This window comes from Danio rerio, chromosome 17 (genome assembly GCF_049306965.1).
Source record: "Danio rerio strain Tuebingen ecotype United States chromosome 17, GRCz12tu, whole genome shotgun sequence".
Taxonomy (NCBI): Eukaryota; Metazoa; Chordata; class Actinopteri; order Cypriniformes; family Danionidae; genus Danio; species Danio rerio.
Genome location: NC_133192.1, coordinates 19,971,223 through 19,995,123, shown reverse-complemented (window position 1 = coordinate 19,995,123; position 23,901 = coordinate 19,971,223).

Genomic DNA, 23,901 nt, shown 5'->3' with positions numbered 1-23,901 from the left:
AAATCTGCAGCAGCTGCATACTATCATGTCAATATAGACTAAAATCTCTGAGGAATGCTTCCAGTACCTTACTGAATCTATGCCATAAACGATTAAGGTAGTTATGAATTCAAAAAAGGATCCAACTGGTAGGTGTACCTAATAAAGTGGCCGGTATATGTATCATTCATTTATTTTCTTTTCGGCTTAGTCCCTTTATTAATCAGGGGTCGCCTTCCATCCGCAACTCAACACTGGGAAACACTCATACACTCTTTGGACTTGTTGGGGGATACTGCAGCACGCAAACTTCACACATAAACGCAACTGACCCAGCTGGGGTCCAACCAGCAACCTTTTTTCTGTGAGGCGATTATGCTACCCACCGTGCCATCGTGACACTCCTCCGGTAAGTGTCTATTTTATTTTATTTTATTTTATTTTATTTTATTTTATTTTATTTTATTTTATTTTATTTTATTTTATTTTATCATTATGCATTTGTAAACAGCCCAGTCTTTGTTTACCTGGCGATGACAAGAGTTTCTCATCATGTTGGCAACTTGACAAATCTTACAAGAATTTGCCTCCAAAATAAAAAATCATGCAGAAAGTTATGCTACATCTCGAAACTTACAGGGCTCTAATCCTTGGCGGCACCAAACCGTTCTGTGCCCTAATGCCATTAATTATCATTTTCAATTGGATAGTTTCAACTGTGTCATCCCCAGCTGTTTCATTAGGCCAACATTTTCTGGGAAAGATTCTCTCTCGTCCCTCACCAATTCACTCCTCCCAACAAATGCGCCTCATCCGCATCACCCGCTCGACTTTGCTAAATTGCGGTCTGGGATTAATACGTGTTAAGTATGTGAAATGTGTCTTCGGTTGGCGTTGAAACGTACTGTTGGCTTCACATTATATTCTCATTTATAATGCATAATATTTGCATTGAAAGGTTTACGTTTATTTAAGAGGTTTCCTGCTGTAGATTTACATGCATCCAATTTAAAAAAATATATTTTATTTACATTTAAAATTAGCTTGACCCTTGAACTATTGATTCATTCATTCATTTTCTTGTCAGCTTAGTCCCTTTATTAATCTGGGGTCGAATCGGAATGAACCGCCAACTTATCCAGCAAGTTTTTACACAGCGGATGCCCTTCCAGCCGCAACCCATCTCTGGGAAACATCCAGACACATACACACACTCATACACTACGGACAATTTAGTCTACCCAATTCACCTGTACCACATGTCTTAGGACTGTGGGGGAAACCGGAGCACCCGGAGGAAACCCACGCGAAGGCAGGGAGAACATGCAAACTCCACACAGAAACGAGGTTCGAACCAGCGACCTTCTTGCTGTGAGGCCACAGCACTACATACTGCGCCACTGCCTCGCCTTGAACTATTGATAACATTTGATATTTTGCCTTGCAAAACATATTTTCGCAGCAAGCAGTTTTTTTGTTTAAAAATGTTTAATAGATGTCTTTACCACAAAATTGCTTGTTGGGACAAGTGCTGACTTTGTATGTGCTTATATCATAAAACAAAGTGATATGATGCAAATAAGAGATTTATATTAGCTTCAGTGAACAGAAGTTTTTTTGTGAAAATGAAGAAGTTGTGCTAGAATATTCTGTCCCTACAAAATGGCTGACAACACAAATCAGTCGAGTGTTTGAGAGGAGCAGACAGTATCTGCTTGTTAAGTATGACGTCATGATTAGCGGCTTCCGGGTCCTAGCACTATATCAAACTGTATGGGGAGGCTCAACAAGTGGTAATAATTACATTTCTACAAAGTGATTTATTACTTTCAAAAATCACAATCACAATATATATAGATATAAATTCATCCCCTATCTGCCCACACACTTTTTTTTTTCCTGGGAGGCTCCCGTTTCAGACCCATCTCCTGTCATCCTCCCGTTTTGTTATTTCTCCCGGAAAACTGCCATAATTTCAACCCCCCAGTCCTCAGCATTTTGGTACGGTCTGTGAAACCTTCGGGTCACCAACATAGGATCTGGGGTCCGTTCTTCAAATGTGGATTACTCAGTTAACTGGATTTGGATATTGACGATTTGACACGATCCAGGATCGTTTCGTTCTTCAAAGCTGATCCGAGAGTTGTTGTCATGGCAACAGTTCTGCTAGGTCAAACCTGATCGGGAGCAGGTTCAATTGTAGAACTAAATACATTGATTTGCATTGAAATACATGATGAATACTCTTGACACATGAAAGTGTAAAGCCTGCAGCTCACAACAAATGTGTAAAGTTATTGCGTATTATATTTAACAAGCCGTTTACTGCTAATTTGATGTAATTTTGCTCACATGGATAATTGAATATTAATCAGATGATGTCATTACGCTGCTGTGCCGTCAGCCAATCATGGCATTGCTGATCATGATTTGGAGGATCGATAGATCTGTCCTTCACAACACACGCAGCGATCTCAGATCAGTTTATCCAGACATTCTAATCTGATTCACGAACTTGTTTGAAGAACCAAATTAGCGAGAGATCAGTTATCAAGATTAAAAGATCCAGGATCTGCCAAATCATCTTAGATCTTTTTAGCGAGGTACGAAGAACGGACCCCTGATTGCAGTGGCCACTCAAAACGCGCTTCATAGTACGTAAGTTCGTAACACTACAGTACACAGTACCCGCTTCTCAACAGTGTTATTCAGACACTTCACCCTCGAACCTAACCGCTTCGGTCTCCCGGATTTTCAGGGACAAATGTGGTAGGTATGAACCATGTTTGACATCCGATGCCCAGATAGTGATTACATTTTTTATAAATTGTTCAAATATTGGTGTTTGTGATGCAGCATGTCCAGAGACTGATGTGTACACTATGATTCTATATAAAATTCACTTTAATGTGTGATATAATTAAAAAAGTGGTCATAAACGAGTATTTTCTCAACTTAAATAAGTAACGGTTTGAACCAGAAACAGTATTTCATAGGTCACCCATACATCATGACTTACCAAGTGGATTTTCTGTCAGCCAATGAAAAGTGAAGGCTGGAGGTATGCAAATGTGTTACAAAACATTGCTGAATTCCTGACTAATCAGTTCAGATTTTTTTATAAAGTGCCAATAACTTCATTTAAACTCAGCAGATGTTTTATATTCACAAACAGCTACATACTTTACACATTTGGTTAAACTAATATTAATAAAAAAAACAAAAACATAATAGGCTGGCTTTAAAGTTGATCATAAAACTTAATCGGTTACCAGCACTGGTACACAATCTAAAGCACTACGCTTGTGCTGTAGTGGCCGTGTGTGTGTGTGTTTGTACTGTACACAGGCAGCAACTGACGGATGTGTTTGGAGGGGATTAGGGATTCCAGGCATGTTCGGGGAGGTGGAGAGAAAGAGCTCCTCCTCAGTTCACCCTGACATTGTGAGTGTCAGCATCAGATCACTTTAATCAGGCAAGGGATATGCATGATAAAACGGATAAGGGACTTTAATCAAAAAAATTCGCTGGTCTGGAAACGTGACACACTCCGACAAGCACGCCTCATCCTGCCGCACCCCCGTGTCACTGGCAGGCGTGGGCTCCGCATGAATATGCATGGCAGCAAGGCAAGGTACCACATTAAAATGTTCTATTGTTTGTTCAGCTGCACGGCCACCAGACGAAAACAGACCAACAGACGCACGCAAGATAAGTTTCTCAAATCTGTAAGAGCGTTCTTGCAAAGTTATAGAGAGACAAACACGAACGAGGTCACAGGGGGTGCTTTGACCTGTTGGTACTGTGGTACTTTGATATATTCAGCTGTTTTGAAAGATTTGAAAAATTAGCATATTTAAATAGCATTGGTGAATTTTAAAAGTAGGGAGACACAGTGGCTCAGTGGTAAGCACTGTCGCCTCACAGCAAGAAGGTCACTGGTTCGAGTCCCGGCTGGGTCAGTTGGTGTTTCTGTGTGGATTTCGTATTTTCTCCCCGTGTTCGCATGGGTTTTGGTCTGATTTCCCCCACAATCCAAACACATGCGCTATAGGTGAATTACAAAGCTAAACTGCCCATATAGTGTATGTGTGTGACTGAGTATGTATGCATGTTTCCCAGTACTGGGTTGCAGCTGGAAGGGCATCCGCTGCGTTAAACATATGCCGGATAAGTTGGCGGTTCATTTCACTGTGGTGACCCCTGATGAATAAAGGGACTAAGCTGAAGGAAAATGAATGAAAGAATGAATTGTAAAATCTGTCTTCGAGTAAATAGTGATCTCAGTATACAGCAGTCAACATCAAAGTTGTCATAAAACCAATAAACAACACTCATTCTTGCCTTAGGACATTTTTTTAAAAGCAACTTTGATCCACTTTAGAAGTTGACTACTTTATATTATACACTTCTTAATATGTTTACTATGCATCATAATATGAAAGCGATATGTATTTTTGTACAATTCTAACTGTAATATACATAATATACTGTACATTGTTAATGAGTGTTTGTTTGTGTGTGTGTGTGTGTGTGTGTGTGTGTGTTTGTGTATCTATATCTGTAATTTTTTATATTTTTATAATAAAATTAATTAATTGGAATAATTGGGATACTGTATTTTATATAAATAGAAATTATGTAAGTGTTCTGTGAAATGTATTACCAAAAATATATACAATTTGAAAAAAATAATTTTATTATTATAAATATATATTATTTTTTATTTTTTACGAAATATACGGAGAGAAATTATAATTTTTTTCATTCAGTATTACAATGTTATTTTTATGATAACATTGTAACAATAATATAATTATTTAATATGTAATAGTATACTTATAGATCATATTTTATACACTTAAAAAGTTATATTTGCTGTTTTTTTGTTTGTTTGTTTTTTTTACTTAATTATAAATATAAAGTGCATATTGCATAAATTAAGTGCATAGCCAACAGCTAGCTATTTTGCAACTCTAGCATGGTCGCCCACTGAAGCTAAGCAGGGCTTCTCGATCAGTACCTGCATGGTAGAACACATGGAAAAGCTAGGTTGATGCCGGAAGTGGTGTTAGTGAGGCCAGCAGGGGTCGCTCAACCTGTGGTCTGTGGGGGTCCTAACACCCCAATATAATGAAGGGGACTATATACTGCTCAGTGAGTGCCGTATTTCGGATGAGACGTTAAACCAAGGTCCTGACTCTCTGTGGTCAATAAAAAATCCAAAAAGAGGTTTAACCCCGGCATCCTGGCTAAATTTGCCCACTGGTCTTTGTCCATCATGGCCTCCTAACCCTTAGATCATAATTGGCTTAATCACTCTGTCTCCTCTCCACCAATCAGCTGGTGTCGGGTGTGCTGTCTGGCGCGATATGACTACCGTCGAGTCATCCAGGTGGATGCTGCACACTGGTGATGGATGAGGAGATTCCCCCCAATGTGTAAAGTGCTTTGACTGTTCAGAAAAGTGCTATATAAATGTTAGCAATTATTATTAATATAGTGCATAACAAGGATTTCATTCCAAAAATATTCTAATATGGCCTGATGGTTGATTTCTACGAGTTGTTCCGTAAATAAGTATGCCGTTCATTTGGTTTTCAGATTTTCTTTATTTGTTAAAAACACAAATGCACTGAAAAAAGTGTTGCATGCAGAACTGTTGCAAACAATTTGTTTGTGTTGAATTTAAACAAACAAATTAAGTTTAGTAATGTTCAACTTAATTTGTTTGTTTAAATTCAGCCCAAATAAATTGTTTACCACCTCTTAACATAAAGAAATTGAGTAAATCCAAGGAATCATCTTTGAATAATTTTTTTCAGTGTGTACAAACCCTGTCATTTTCCTTGTACCTTGTTTTATTTTGCTAAAAATGGTTATTTAGAAAAGAAAAGAAAAAAACCTTCAGAAATAGCAAAGTTTTAGATGTTATCATTTACATCAATTGATTAAAAACATGAAATTATAAATACATTCTACAAATAAATACTACAAATATATAATACAAAGAAATTGTAAATTTGTTCCCCTGTTTTTGTCCGTCCTGTCACATTTGCATTGAATTTACTATAAAATGCAATACACCTTTAAGGCTATGAAGCTGACAGTGATAATTATTTATAAATTTATTATAAATAAGTTAAAACAACACAAATCCTGAGTTTTTGGGGATAAGAGATGTGATTGTTTTATGTTCAATACACTTAAATTTGTAAAAAGTAATGTTAACTTAATTCCTTTATGTTGTCCTAACACAAATCGATTGTGTGGAACCTAGCATATTTTAAAGTGTAAATCATCAGATTGTTTTGAATATTACAGTAAGTGCATATTGCTTTAGATTTCTCTAAAATTTCTATGTGCACGATATAAAAATGAGGTATGCGTGCATGTGTATTAGTTTGATACTGTATATTACCAAATGCCAGACATTAGGTTGTAAGTTTTTATGTTCTGTGATGATATTTTTGATGATGACCTACACTTATAGAGACTCCAGAAAGATAAACACACTTGTCTTTGATGAGAATACATCTAAACAGCCGTAAGAGCAGATGTAAACTGACAGCTCAGTGGAATCCATGCACAAACTCACACATCAACGTCAAGCTAATGAAGTATGTTTAAGTGCCATTGATGTGCTAAAACAGTGACATGTGACTGCCTCTTGAGCACTTCTAATTAATTAGCACACACGATGCCAGCCATACATGTAACACAGATGGTCTCTTAAAACCATGTCCATCTCTTTATACTACTGGAACAAGCGTAAAAAAAGAAAAGAAAGTACTTTACTGAAAAAACAAATCAATCAGAACCCCCACCCTTCTTTTTGAGTATTCAATCAAGAAGTTATTTGAAAGTCATTCGTTGTTTAGTTTCTTTTTGTTTTGTTATTTTGCTACTTTTTGTCAACCTGAAACAGCTTCACTGCAAATATTATTATTATTAATAATATTATTAATAATATTATTATTAATAATAACAACAGAAAATTATTTTTATTGTTAATATTCATATTCATATTATTATTATTATTATTATTATCATCATCATTATTGTTATTGTTACTATTATAACTATTATTATTATTACATGTAACTCTTATAACTGTTTTTAATCAGCCAATCGCATGGCAGCAACTCAATGCATTTAGGCAATCTGCTGCAGATCAAATTGAGCAATCAGAATGGGGAAGAAAGGTGATTTAACTTTGAACGTGGCATGGTTGTTGGTGCCAGACGGACTGGTCTGAATTTTTCCGAAACTGCTGATCTGCTGGAATTTTCACGCACAACCAACTCTAAGAATTACAGAGAATGGTCCAAAAAAGAGAAAATGTCCAGTGAGCATCAGTTCTGTGGGTGCAAATGTCTTGTTGATGCTAGATTTCAGAGGAGAATGGCTAGACTGGTTGGAGCTATACAAAACATTGTATTTACATAATTACATCCAAGATATTTATGAATGTAAATGTACAGTATTTGAGCATTCATATGTAAATGTACACTGTACATATGTAATTAAAACCTTTTTTTTTTGGATGTAAGTACATTGTCATTACATTATAATTACTATGTTATAACATTGCTATAGCATTGTAAATAACATTGTAATTACATCTATAATAGTATTGTGAATGTGTTTTTGTATATTTCATGGACAGTATTTGTGTGTTATATTTAAATACATATACACAGTAAAAATGTAATATATAATTACAAATTTTATCGATATATTATCATTTCTATGTAATGACATTTTTACATTGTTGTAATATGTAATTACAAACTTTTATCATGCATGCAATTACTGTCAATACTTTGTAATTACATTGTAGTTACATCCAAGATAATATTTATAAGTATAAATGTTTCTTTGTATATTGCATGTACAGTATTTGTTAATTTATAGTTGTATACGTAAACGTACTGAGTACACTTGTAACTACAAACTTAACTACCATGTCACTGCTTTGTAACTACGTTGCTATTACATTGTAAATACATCCAAGCTAATATTTACAAACTTAAATGTTTCTTTGTATATTTCATGTAAAGTATGTGTGTATTTATATGTAAATATACAAAGTACACAGGTAATTACAATCTTTTATTTTTTGATATAATTATATATTATTTATTTTTGTCATTAAATTATGTAACTACAACCTTTTACTTTGGCTATAATTACATTGTCATTACATTATAATTACCATGTAATAACATCTATAATGTACATATATGATAGTATTGTAAATGTATTTTTGTATATTTCATGTACAGTATTTGTGCTATAGTTATATACACAATACACGTCATTTGTAATTACAAACTTTTATATCGGATGTAATCACTATGTCATTACATTGTAATTACTTTGTAATAACATTGTTATTACATTGTAAATGCATCCAAGATTTACAAATGTGTTTGTATATTTTATGTGCAGTATTTAAAGTCATATAATTAAATATGCCCAGTACACATGTATGTAAATATGTAATTGCAAACTTTAATCTTGATTTATAAACATGTTTGTATGTATGTGCTATAACTTTTGTTATATTGCAAATACATGTCATGACTTTGTAAATACACTGTAAATATATTGTTGTTACATCCAAGGTAATATTTATAAATATTTATAAACGTTTCTTTGTATATTTCATATACAGTATTTGTGTATTTATACGCAAATTTACCCAGTACATATATAATTACAATTTTTATTTTGGATGTAATTACATTATCATTGCATTATAATCACTATGTAACAACATTGTAGTTACATTGTTTTAGAATTGTAACTACATCTATAATAGTATTGTAAATGTGTTTTTGCATATTTCATGTACAGTAGTTGTGTGTTACAGTTTTATATATATATATATTTGTTATATATATATATATATATATATATATATATATATATATATATATATATATATATATATATATATGCAGTACATAACATTGTTATAACATTGTATTTAGGTTAATATAACATTGTTATAACATTGTAATTACATCTATAATAGTATTGTTAATGTGTTTTTGTATATTTCATGTACAGTATTTGTGTGTTATAGTTATATATATACAGTAGACATGTGATGTGTAATTACAAACTTTAATCTTGATTTATAAACATGTTTGTACGTGCATGCAATAATTGTGTCATCAGATTCGTTCATTCATTTTCTTTTCGGCTTAGTCTCTTTAGTAATCTGGGGTTGGAATGATCAGCGGAGTGAACACCCATTGCTACGATATTATTTATAAACTTAAATGTTTCCTTGTTTATTTCATATACAGTACTTGTGTATTTATATGTAAATATATGCTGTACATATGTAAATGTTTATTTTTGGATGTAATTACATTGTCATCACATTATAATTACTATGGAACAACGTTATAATTCAATTGCTATAAAATTTTAATTACATATATGATAGTATTGTGAATGTTTTTTGTTTTGCTGCAATGGAGTTAAAACAGTACTGGAATGGCCAACATAATACAGATGGATTGGACTATGATTAAGTCGCACATTTTGTTTTCCTGTCATTTTGTCACATTAAGTTACGTTGAGGTTAGTTTCATTTTTTTCTTTTTTTGTATAAACCTTAATTTCAGCTGATTTGTATTGACCTGTTGTATCTGTCAGGGTTGACTGTGATTCACAACAGTATTTGATTGTTTAATCGAAGAATTGTTTGTTCATTTAAAGTCTTTTTGAGAGTGTTTGTTGAATTGTTTGAATTGGTTTCTTCTTGTTGCATTGGAGTTAAAATGGTATTGGAATGACCAACATAAACAGGTTGGACAATGAATATTTTGCAAGTTTCATTTTGTTACGTTATGTTTTGGTTCATTTCTTTTTTCTTTTTTTTTCCCCTACCTTTTTTTTTTTTTTTTTTTTTTTTTTTTTTTTTTTTGCGGTGGAGTTAAAATTGTACTAAAGACCCACATCATTAATGGATGAATAACTTGCACATACGACAAAAGTGGAAAAACAAGAACAACAACAACAACAACAACAAAAATACGTGAAAACCTTATTTTCAGCTGATTTGTATTGTCCTGTTGTGTCTGCCAGGGTTGACTGCCATTTGCAACAGTGTGTTTGATTGTTTACTTGAGGAAATGTTAGTTCATTTAAAGTCTTTTTGCAGGCGTTTGTTTACTTTGGCAGTCGTCTAAGTGATTGAATATGCAAAGCAATTTTTGGTGATTATTTTGTGCTAATTCGAAGGCCTCTGCCTTTTGTACGCAGCCAGTTATTGGTTCACCCTGCTGAACAAATCCCTAGAATTGAGCGGATCATCATTTGGAGGGAAGGGAGCTTGTTAACCTAATGATTAAGTTTAACCAGGCCTTGAAGAATATATGGATGTGGTTCAGCTGAGCAGAACTGAGTAATGGGTTGTAAATGAGGGGTGTTGGCAAGGGAGGGATCTTTGAATATGGAGGTGCTGCTCTGTGCAGGTCAAGGAGCTTCCAAAAAATGACTCCCAAAATAACCTGAGCGAGAGGGGAGAGGATGAGCAAACCAGAGCGAAGAGAGACACTGATTACCATCTCAGCAAGAGACCTGCGCTAGTTTCTCTCTATTTTTTTGCATTTATCGCACTAAATGAAAAGAGCTGTTCAGAGGAGTCATTCCATCGATTTACGTTGGTTAAAGTAAAATAATGCATAATAACAGTCTTGGTAATGGGAATAAGTTATGTCTTTCCTTTGTTACATTACTGTAATAGCCTAAGGAAAAATCACTAAGCATTTACCACATCGACGCTGTTTGTTGTAGTCAAATATGTACTTATATATTGGGTCCCACTTTATATGAAGTGGCCTTAATACTGTGTACTTACATTCATGTTTTACATTGTACTAATATTTTAAAAACCATCTGCTTGTAAACGATCTGTTACTAATTTCTCTAATTACATTTAGAATTACACTGTTGACCTGTCCCCTAAAAAACCTCTAACCTATCCATACCCCCAAAACTGTCCCTAACTTTACCCGTATCCCACTTCAAGGGCACCTCTGTGCAATGTGCAATACTATACCAACAGAATAAGCACATTATGCATATTTTCTGATGTATGTAGTAATCAAAGTCACTTATTACAAAGTGGGCCCAAAATAGTTTACAATTCTACAAGTTTATTTAACTTTTTTAAGATTGTGAATTGTAATTAACTTTTTTACAAAGAGGTCTTGGCTAGTATGTAGAACTAGGACAGGACGATAAAATTGGTTTCAGTATTTATTGACTGAACACCATTGTCAATAACAATAAAGAAAAGTTTTATATGAAGTTTTGGTATAATGCGCTATAGTTTTAATAAAATGTGGCTGCTGAGTCCACATCTTGGAAGAAATGCCAATAAGCTTGACGCAACATGTGATCGAACTCAGGTTGAGTCGCTACCCCAAGTCAGAATACCACAAGTGAGATGAGTGCCGTGATTAGCAGCAGTGAGGATACTATAAATAAAAAGGGATGTAAGGAAGTCACCAGAGTGGCTTTTTGGTTTCTTTTCTTGTGCATCCTAGCCAGTAGCACTTTCCACTTCCACTTTACCATTACCTGTATTTGCCTTAGTAATGTTGGTGAATTGAAATAAAGGGGTTAAATTAATAAGGTCACTGGTTCAAGCCCCGACTTGGTCAGTTGGCATTTTTATGTGGAGTTTGCATGTTCTCCCCATGTTTGTGTGGGTTTCCTCCGGGTGCTCTGCTTTCCCGAACAGTCCAAAGACATGTGGTACAGGTGAATTGGGTAAACTAAAATCGTCTATAGTGTATGTGGGTGATTGAGTGTGTATTGGTGTTTCCCAGTGATGGGAATTTTAAAATTTAGTTGCTCTGACAGAATCAATAATATGCATACATTAAAAGGATTATTACATATAATCAAGTAAGCTCATCTCAGTTTAAAGATGTTAAAAGTTTGACACCCGATGGTTGAACTAGACGTTGCATTCCCAGATCAAATCAAACACAAGCGCAGGTTGCCAGATTGACCAACTGGAGTGAGTCTGTCGATCGAGCCTAAAGGCTGATTTAAACCATGTTCAAAGTAAAAGCAACGACACTCGATAAAAGGAATATTTTCCATATCAAAAGAAGTTTTTGTTCTAAACAACACCTCGAATTGAAGAAATGGCTCCTATTTCTTGCAGCTGAAATGCAGAAAACTATGACAATGATCACCTCAGGTACACCTCATGTGCTTTATTCAGTGTTAAATGCTAACACTGTGAGTTTCAATTCCATTTTACATGGCATTTATTACCATACTACTTAAAGCAGTAGATAGTTCACTTCAAATCTTGAAAATAATGCAAACCAACACATATCATTGATTCAGCATGTACATTTATTAATGTTAAAGAGGCTTAATATGTATTACTTAGAGCAGGGATCACCAAAGTTGCTCCTGGAGGGCTGGTGTCCTGCAGATTTTAGCTCCAATCCTAATCAAACACACCTGAACAAACTAATCAAGGTCTTACTAGGTGTACTTGAAACACCCGGGCAGGTGTGTTGAGGCAAGTTGGAGCTAAACCTTGCAGAGACACTGGCCCTCTAGGACCGAGATTGGTGACCCCTGACTTAGAGTATAAAGCTTACAGTATTGTGAGTGAGTGCATATTCTGTGCTTCTTAATTGCTGTATTTAAATCTCTGTCATGCTTATTCTGGTCCAAACAGCCAAATTGTTTATCACTGCAAATCTCATCACATAACGTGTTTTGACACGAGGTTACAATGTAACCTGCTCACCTAATGTTTACATGTGTATTATTATTTGCTAATTATTAACCACCTGATGTGGAACTCTGAATCTGGGTCTCATTTCGGAGGCTGCTGTCCACTGGAGGTTGCATTTCGGTCACAAGCCATGCTTTCAGAGCCTTTCTGAATGAATGAATGAATGAATGAATGAATGAATGAATGAATGAATGAAATATGTGGTTTTCCATCAAGGCAACCTGGGGTGCTAAAATATAATTTGGAAATATGAGTTGGTGGTTCATTCCGCTGACCCCAGATTAATAAAGGAACTAAGCAAAAAAGAAAATGAATGAAGGAATGAATAAACTGGCAAAAAAAACAAAACAAACAAAAAAAAAAACAAAGACAGACGTTCTGGCACAGAATGCTCATTTTCAAAGCAGAATATCTGACCTCAGCATTGTTTTTCAGATAAACAAGTATGTTCACTTGGCATGTTTCTCAAATATCTGCAAACACATTATGATATTGTTATGCTTTAGATGAGTCAAAAACTTACATACAGCATTAAAAAAAATAAAAAATAAAAAATAAAAAAATAACAGTACTACTGTATATCCATTTACTGCTGAAACAGGTTTTCCTTTAGAAGCTTCTGTTCTAGTTAGTAAACTGTCAAATCAGAAGGGACATGACCTGATAAAATCAGCAAAATACATACTCTGCATCTCAGGTTAAATGCTGTATTTGTGGTTTATGTTTTGAGTAACCGGCAGAAATAAATCCAAATGAGCGTGGCATGATCTCAGGTGATACTTCTCACCGCAACCTGTCAGTGGGACACTTTACCCACAATTAGCCAAAATAAAAAAAGAAAGCGCTGAACAAAACAGAGACGCGTTTCTAAACACTGGCGCCTGTGTTGAGCTTTGTGAGCGTGTGGATACAGTCGAGTGCTGCTGTACATGGGGTTCGGAGGGCAAGCGCTGTGAGTGAAATTACAGCCGCTGCTCAAACCTGTTGCAGAGAGTTTGTTACAGAAATGGGCCCTACGGTGGAGGGGGTGAATATTGAACGACGAAGAAAAGGATACAGCAGCAGAGGATGTTTGCTGTAATACCCAGGCCAGGTTCCTCCACTCTGAAGTGGACAGATCAGATGCAGACGAGATTAGATTTCCTTTAAAAGCCTCTCCCTCGCGCTAATGGCATGAGGCCTCGCGCTCAGAGGCCAGAGTAAGGTCAGTGGCATGGAATTGAATGCCCCCAGGATAATCTCGCTTCTCACATCCCCAAGCTAGGAAAGTAACACGCCATTTAAATTGGCAGAAGTGTGCATACATATTGAAATCTAGCAGCGATGGCAGGTTAAACATGCAGAATTGGAAAGTTTGATTTTGCGTTTGTGCTTTCTTGTCTTTTATTTGGAGGGAGGCAGTTTGTGGGTTACACACCTAGTAGTTGGCACTTTTTAAAGTGTGCCAGTGGCGATCAGTTTTCAAATACCTGTGCTTGAGGTTGTGTTTGAGGTTTTTCTTGATTCTTTGGTTTTCATCCAGGTGAATGTGGTTGGATATTGTGGTGCAGTGGGTTAATGCTCAATGACAATTTCTGGTTCGTCAGTATCAGCAGTGCTACTGTCATGCTATAGTCTTTTGAAAAAGATGCTGGATACTTTGAAAGTGTAGTCCATTACTTTCTTACAAATTAGTGACCCTTGAACACAAAAGCAATCATAACAGTCCATTTTTCAGTCATTTGTTCATTTTTCTTTGTCTTATTCCCTTATTTTATCAGGGGTGGCCACAACGGAATGAACCGCCAACTATTCCATCATGTGTTCCTGCATACACCTGCAGTTCTCCTTGATGGCCATCCAGTGTTCTCCAGCCTCCAGTGCCTAGACTGCAGCTCCGCACATGAAGAAGAAATGAGGAGAAATTGTTATGCCCAACTGAGCCTGGTTTCTCTCTAGGTTTTTTTCTTTTCTTTTACTTTTACTTTGTCAACTGACCCTTCGCTAAGCCCCGCCCTCCTTAGTTACTGTTGCTATGCCTGTCAAGCTTTCATGCCTGCAACGTCTATTACAATGTGTATGCGCCGGTGTCAGACATTGCCAGGGATATAATAAATCATTTTTGGCAAACAGGTGAGAAATCAGAGAAAACCAGAAAAAATGGACTGCAGTATACATTACAGGGGTATATTCATGACATAATAGGCAACGATTAAAAAATAACTGAACCAAAATTGAAGCTAGGTTAGCCTCGCTGCCTCATACGCTAACCATTCAACAGCTCAGTTCATGCACAGCAGAAGAGGTGAAATTAAAAAATAATCTAATAATAATAAATTAAACCATGATTTCTCTTTTTTAGCCAAAAAAAAAAAAAAAAAAAAAAGCCAAAACTTGCTCTACAGACACACTCGTACCGACAGGAAAGGAAACGTTACCTCATGACAGTAGGTCAAAGGTCCACAGTGTGTGTGTGTGTGTGTGTGTGTGTGTGTGTGTGTGTGTGTGTGTGTGTGTGTGTGTGTGTGAGATAAATTGAGTTTACTTTCATTTTCTTCATTACAGTTATACAGGGCTTCTGCTGTACCTTCAGTGTCAGTTAAAGACTGTCTAACAAACACACACGCAGTGAATTGTGCAGAGTGTCTTTGTTTTTAAGTAGTTGAAAGGTTTTAATTACTCGCGCTCACCTGCTCGCCTCCCTCAACATAGTAAGCTACAGCAATATAGCGCATATGAGGTAAATGGCTTCAGTACTTAATAACTGGTTATTACTGAACCGATACTGATTTGTCTGCGTCTGCATCAGGGTGCACTGAGGAAAAAATTAATTTTGACACCCCTAGTTTAGATATGACTATTTGGAAGTGATACAACTGTTTAAAAAATCTAAAATCTGAGGGTTAAAGAAAAAAAAATAAAAAGACATTTATAAATAAATTAAAAGTGTCCAAATTAAGTTCTTGGCAATGCAAATTGCTAATTAAATATTGTGTTTTTCTATATCTGCCGTAAGAAATTTACAAAATGTCTTTATTAAACATGATCTAAGCATAATATTTTAATAATTTTTGACATTTTATTAAAGGGAAGTTTCACACACAAATTTTAAGAGAATTACGTGATCTGATTGATTGCAGCTGGTCTCTCATCTGTAATCAAAGCCAATCATATCATTCCAAACTCACTATAAATAGCCTGACTTGCATTACTCTGTCATCTTCATTTTTTAAAGAATCCTCCCATCCACCCAACCTCCTCCTTTCGTCCTTTACCAGGGGGAGCTCTTGAGAACTTCCTGATCTCGTACCCCCTCACATGCTCATCGACCAGGCAGTAGCCATGGGCTCAACTATCAGCAAGCTTAGAGTTCTCTCCCGGGACAGCATGCCAAATCTATTATTTTCTGCAATATCTAACTGTAAACTCTTGAATTTTTTGACAAGCAAAAATGAACTTTACAAGAACTATGTTAGGCTGTTTTGACACAATCCATTTTTTAAAAAGCTCCATATAAATTGAATTGAATTGAACTAAGCAAAAATCAACAATTTTGACTCACTCACAAAACTGGGAATTGAACTCAGGAAACCCAAAGTGCAATGGCACTACATGTCAGCGCACTGCCAACAAGGCTATTGGTGTCAAAAAAAAAAAACATTATAACTTTAAAGAAAATAAAACACTTTAACATAAAAAATCATCATCATGTGGTCACTTTTTTTCCACAATAAAATGTCCCGAAACAACACGTTTTTTCATGTGTTTTTTTTTTTTTTGTTTAACCCTGTTTTACCATGCTGCATCACTAGTTTTTCCAAAAGTATCTGTTTGCAGCCTTTATGATGCAAGCTGAGATTGCATCATTCAGTGATGGGTAGGATTAGGTATGGAGTGTAAGCATTAGATGCAGCTCAGATTGCACTGCACCAGGTCTGCATCCAACCCCCTCTCAGTTTTTCAGCTCTTTGTAGTATGTAATATTGCTGCGTTTAATGTTAATTACTCTTTAACAATGGTTTGCTCCATAACAACACTGAGCAACACTAAACCCATGTTGCTCCAGGCGGTTTGCCACTGTAATAACTGTTCAGTCAGTTACTTTGTCTGGAAGTGTGTGCTACAGTTTCAAAAAAAAATGTGCATGAATTGTAACAGTGTCAATACTCTTATCTACCCCTAATAATATAAACCCTCAAAGGACTATTATGTACCTTTAAAAGGACAAAAGCTATAAAATAGCTCTTTTAAGATCACTGGCCTTGTAACAAGCTGTTGTATGCATAAAGGAACACATTTTTTCCATGCGTGTACATGATTAAACGATTATTGGTGTCTAAAATATGTTATCGACCTTAGCTTAAAATAATTGAATTCTTTTTAAGATTGAGATCAAATATCTTTCACTCCCATTATGCATATTATGTTAAATTACAGCATGCCCTCGGAATTCAGTATGCCAAGGTGTCCTGCATACAAGCTGTTTGTTTTTACTATTGCCAAAACCCTTCTGAACAAGTTACGGATAATCAGCCGTTTAAAGCAAATTGTCTATGTTTTTTTGTTGTTGTTGTGCTGTCCACAACCTAGAGCAAATATTACGCTATTTGCCATCAAAACAGTTGGTGGAGAGCAGGCTGAAAGTGCCCTTGTGCATATGTTCAGCGAGGCCTCGGAGAACTGTAAGTTAATTTCTGATACGGAGCTTCTTCGGCGGTTGAGTAAAACGGCTGGTCTGATTGACTATTGTTGAAGTTAAGAGACAGGGGGCATTGAGTATTTTATCATCTTTCTACAGACAACAGCACTTTGCGAAGCCAATGTTTGGGAAATCACAATTACTTTTAATCCTCCAAGTTCAGCCAGGCAATTTTCTTTTTGAGGAATTATTCCTATTTCTTGCTGAATTCTCAGGTGTCCCCTCAACTTTTTAAAAGACAGATACCAGCGGTTTATTGGCAGAAGTTATTAATTTAATAAGGGTGAGTTTCAGAAGCACTTGTATAAATCATTTAGCTGGAATTAAGTCCTTTCATCCACTCTCGAGATTAGCCAGCCATTAATGAATTATTTGAAAGAAAATATGAAAAACTTTAATGCAAACACGAATAACATAACTAAAGAGAAAAGTTGAAAGCCTGTAAGAATTTTGACCAAATTTGACATTATCTTGACATGCAGACTTCACATTTCTCTCATTTGTTTTCATTCTCCTTTGGAGATATAGTGTTTTTTATATTATTCTGTTATTGTCTTGTAATGCCATTGAACAGATTGTTTGACTGTCTGAGATGGTTAGAATCACACTTATAACTCAGAAAAAAAATCATTTAAGCATGCCGGACTAAATGAAAAACATCTACAAAACATTTAAACCCCCTTTTTTATGTTAATAATTTTAAATATAAGAATGCATTTAGTCACATTTTATATGCAGAGAATATCTCCTATGTCCTTTATTTCAAGTTATAAGCCCCTTTTACACATAAAACCCTTCCGGAAAATTACTGGAAAATTACTGCAATTTTCTGGAAAGGTCTGTATGTGTGAACAGAACCTGTTTGAAAATACCGGTGAATTCATTCTGGCAATTTTCCATAAACAGAAGTTGTAACTTTACTGGTAATTTGCTGGAATGCTGCGCTGCATGAAGGCAGAAAGAAAATTGCCGGAAAGCACGTTCACGTCTAGAACGCGCTGATGTGACATGTCTACTTTAGCCAATCAGAACACTCAAGACGCACTCACATCAGCGATGTTTATGAAAATAAATTTGAATATTTTTCCAGACACTTTAGGCTGCTAGATCTTAGTCAGATAACATTTCTATGTTCATTATTAATGCCATTTGTGTAAAAATGTATCGATAAAATGCTTACGATAAACCGCCGTTTATTTACTGTACCTTCAAGCTCTGCTTCAGTTGCTTGACGTAAAGGAGCTGGTGAGTGCCAGCACACATATTATGTACATCTCAAAATGTGAAGGTGTTCCTCCATGTATTCATATAAGTTGTTCACAATACTTATTTATCCACATAATTTGTAATGTAGTCAAGTGTGTAAACATTTAGCTGCGGTTCTACCTTTGGATGTCTCACAAACCAGCTGCATGAATGCTAAAGCTTTAAATAAAAGTGAAATCATCAAGAAAACGCCGACCACATCAGTACAAGCACAGCCGTTTAGAGGTCATTTCTGGTTAATGATGTCAGAATTTACCGGTATCTAGGAATGAATGTGTGAATGGTCTTTTCTGGAAACATAATTCCGGATATTTACTGTATCGCTGTGTGAAAGGGGCTATTGGCTAGTTAACATTTTCTCAAATCTCATAAAAGCTGTTTTGTAGATTTTCTGTGAGATGCTGTTAAGCAATTAAGTGATACATAATTAAAAGTATCCACTAACAATGACCAGATGCATACAGTTAATAATCTTGTTTGTCTTTCCATATATATCTTTGTTTCAAATCAAAGTTTGTTGAATTGTGATTCGCCTCCAATGTGGCTGATTTGGTTCATAGCTTGTTGAAAAATCCCACAAATTTATGAAAGTGAAAAGTAAATAGGAAAAATACTAAATAACCTATGAAAAGGTGCATTAATATACATATACGGACACTGCATTATAGTCTGCTAGGGATATCAAGCAGCTGAGGCTATGAGTTGCATAAGAACTTTAAAAGATAAGAAAAACAACACATACAGTAACAAGAAAATTGGATCTACAAAATCTGACAAGGCTTGAAATAAATCATCTGAAAAAAGGTTAATTGTGGCAACTGTAGTATAATTGGAATAATTGACGCCAGTCCTTTGAATTGATGGAAAAACAATGATTCATTAGGCATCCTTTTATTTGTGTATTGTAGTTTCATGCTTACTAATTGTAGTAAACTTATATTAAAGGGATAGTTCATCCAAAAATAAAAAAGTGTACTCAGGATCTATTCACCATCTATTTACCAAATGGTTCCAAACATTTCTAAGTCTTTTTTTTCTGTTGAACACAAAAGATGATATTTTGAAGAATGTTGGAAACTGGTAGCCATTGACATCCACAGTACACTAAAATATCCATAAACAGTTTTTCTTTTTTGTGGCTTGTGCTTTTTTAAAAATGTATTTATGTTTTTGAATTGCATCATGAGTCCTTAATCTTTCCTCCAACATTTTTTTTTTTTTTTAAATGTGTCTTTTATTAACAGTTTTAATTGTTTGAAGTGATGAATTTTCTGAGTTGGTGTTATAAATTACAATACAAAAACCTGGAAATAAACCATCACTATTTTTTCCATTTTACCAACTTAATTCTTTTATATTATTTCGATTGCATATTTTATTGATTTCGAGGATTGATAGGTCTGTCCTTCGCAACACATGCAGTGATCTCAGATCAGTTCATCCGGATATTTTAATCTAATTTGTGAACTTGTTCGAAGAACCAAATTAGCAAGAGATCAGCTATCAAGATTATCCAGGATCTGTCAAATCATCTTAGATCATTTAAGGGTGGTATGTACCCCAGGATCCCATAACGCAATTCATGACTGTAAAAAATCTGAAAATACTTATGAATTACAAAATACGGATAATTAACAGATATTTTTTACAGTGTAGTATAAATTGAGAAATAATGATGCACAGACAAGTCTAATATCTGCATTACTCACAGTCCAGGAGAGAAGCGCAGCTCCTGACGTCCTGAATTGCACATGCCATTGCACATTCATTCTGCTGCCCACCAGGATCTGTTTCCGAGCGTCCGATTGGCCTGCAGTCGAGCCCATAGCACTGGCGTGATATCCGTGCAACCAGAAGGCACCTGAAGTCTCTCCAGCCAGGCCCTGGATCAAAGTCAGCTGACCCGTTCCAAATGCACCCCTGAACCATGCATCAAAATAGCGCCGCAGCCAGTAGCTCAGTGGGCATGGGGCTCGGGCCACGGGTTGGTCTGTGCCAGTGCAGGCCTGGGTGAACACGTCAGATTGATTTATGTGACGTGTGGCCCACCCTGACCCCTGTTTGTGGGCAAGCCGGCTGAACGTCTCCTCTGGCTGATGTCCACCTGTTCTTGGGTCTCACTGCACCAGGCTGAGGCGATAGGTCACTGATCACTATTCATATTAGCAGTGTAAGTTGGACTTGGAAACTGTGCAAGAGGTATTTCTTTCTTTATTCTATCAGGAGGATATTAATAGAGAAGATGATATTGCGGCAACACTAATTGGTTGAAATTTTTGCAAATATCCTGAGCTGCAGCAAGGGATATTTAGGCACTGATAAAACATTCCTTATTATAAAACAGCAGATACTGTATATACAGTTGAAGACAAAACTATTAGTGCGCCTGTGGAATCTTGTTTTCTTTTTCAAATATTTCTCAAGGGCAGTCTTTAAAAAAAATTTTTTTTTTTCACATTTTTCAAGTGCCTTGGACTGATTTTTGTGTTTTTTTTTTTGTAATGAATCTCTTACCAGCACCAACACATTATTTAAGCTACCCTTGAGCACTTTTTGCTTGATTTTGGATTTCTCAAGTGCTATTTAACATTTTAATAATTCATTTCTAATAACTAATTCCTTTTGTCTTTGTACAAATAATATTTATATTTAGTTTATAGCAATTAAAAAAAAATTATGTAAAAAGTAAAGTCATTGGACAACATTGGTTTATCAAAAAGAAAATCTAAAGGGGCTAAAAATAATAATTGAGCTTAAAATTTATTTTAAAAATAATAAAAAAAAACGTATTTTATTTCAGGCAAGCTGAAAGAAATAAGATAATATTTATATATTATTATAGAAAATGTTCAAAGAATGTCTTTGCTCTATTAAACATCAGTTAGGAAATATTTAAATACTAAATCTTAAATATTAAATAATATTAAATACTATTGATACTAATAATTTAACCGTGAATTGCCTTTACTTTGTAACTACATCTACCAGCAGACAGTGGTATTTTTACTGTATTTTAATTTTATTTTATTGTGTATTATTTTTATATGGCGGCATGGTGGCTTAGTGGCTAGCACTGTTGCCTCACAGCAAGACAGTTGCTGATTTGAGTCCCAGCTGAGTCAGTTGGCATTTCTGTGTGGAGTTTACATGTTCTCCCCGTGTTGGCATGGGTTTCCCCCGAGTGCTCCAGTTTCCCCCACAGGCCAAAGACATGCGCTATAAGTGAATTAAATAAACTAAATTGGCCGTAGTGTATGGGTGTGAATGTGAGTGTTTCCCAGTACTGGGTTGCAGCTGGAAGGGCATCGGCTGGGTAAAACATAAGCTGGATAAGTTGGATAAGCCGAAGAAAAACTCATTATTTTATAAATTCAATTACCATTTTTTGGTATATGATTTTGTAAGCTTTTTATTACTATTATTATTTTTAGTTTAAGTAGTTTAGAAGCATTTATATTTAATTTGTAAGTATTGTAAATGTAAAAACAAATTTGGAACCCACAACAAAACTGGAATGATAATAGCACTGTAGTTATATGTTTACACTTTTTTATTTTTTGCTGGTGTAGCATTTATTCAACACGATCACACAAGAATTCATAATGTTTTGATTTAGTGGCTAGTTTATATATATTTGTATGATCTCTTTCATACAATTTAGTACAATTTGCTTATCCTCCAATGATGGTTGGGTTTAGGGGAGGGGTTTTATTGCCATAACTCCTTTTAAAAAATCATACATTTTCGTATGACTGAACTCGAACTACAAATTCAAACGAATTAGCCAATTAAAATCTAAAATATTTGTTTCCATGTAAGATCATGCTGATAAATTAATGTATTTTTACATACAATGATCATATTAACTGATAAACATTTACATTCTATTTTAACTAAACATTTTCAGATACTGCCTGTTTGCTTTTAAAATAATTCAGTTACTAACTTGGTAGCACTGAAAAAGAAATGCATTATAGTGAATTGTTTTATCTGACTACTTCTTTAAACGATCAGATTTTAGTTTTAAAAGCAATCATGTTAATTAACCTGCAACTCACCAAGCTGAAAATCATCAAATTCATTTTGTGGGAAAAGAAATAGGAAGAAATCATTTGTGTTAATGTTCATAGCATGATTAACTCTTGACTTGAGCATTGTCTTAGTGGTCTGGTGTGATTAGTATCGGTGTCATGTCCCTGTGAAAGTTTGTAGAGGATGAGAAAGTTCAGATAGTTATGAATCCGCGCTCAGGGCCGGCCTCCTCAGCGGGGGTTATAATTAGGTTGTCTTAGAGTTCCACCAGATTGTCCTACTGGAAAAACTATGAAATTGAGGGAATCATTGGCCATCGATACCCAATTATGAGACTGGGACACCAGTACTTTTAAATCCTTTCACAGCATGACAATCCCAGCAATCTAATGTTTTGATCCTCAGGACGCTGCTCGCGTGTGTACAATCAACCGAGAGGAACACAATAACAGTCTACTAGACATGTCGAGGCAATAAAAGAAATGTAATGAACTTAATGCTTCCCGTAAAGCCACATTAAATCCATTGCAAAAATAACAATGATGGTCTCATGACTATTTGCTGTTTTTTTTCTATTAGCATGTGATAGCTTTTGAAATTTACTACTTTTAATTTCTCAGTTTTTTTGTTTTTTTTTGCTAAAATTACGATTTGTGAATATACATTTATTTAGGTGTACTTTTTATAGATTTGGAAAAATAAATGTTAATATAGACAAAAAGTGTGTGTGTGTGTGTGTGTGTGTGTGTGCGTGTGTGTGTGTGTGTGTGATGATGACACAAGGATAATGTACTGAACTGAAATAGGCCTATATAAAATGCTTTTTTGGTAATGGCAGCTTAAAGACGCCTCTCATTTGGAGAATGAAGTCACATGAATTGCTCAGGAGTGAGTTTTGCACAGACTTCAACAGAGTGTAAAAGTCTTGATGTTCTCTAGGCCTCGTCTGTCAAATCTGATCTTTATTTTGTATTTTTTTTATTAGATTTAAGTCAGCTGGTTGGCTGGGCCATCCTACAGCTTGATTTTCTTTTTCTGGAATTATTTGAGAGTTTCCTTGGCTGTGTCTTGGATAATTGTACTGATGAAGTGTCTACTTTGATTTCATCTTCATCATGGTAATGTAGATGTTGGACTGAAGCAGCTAATAGTA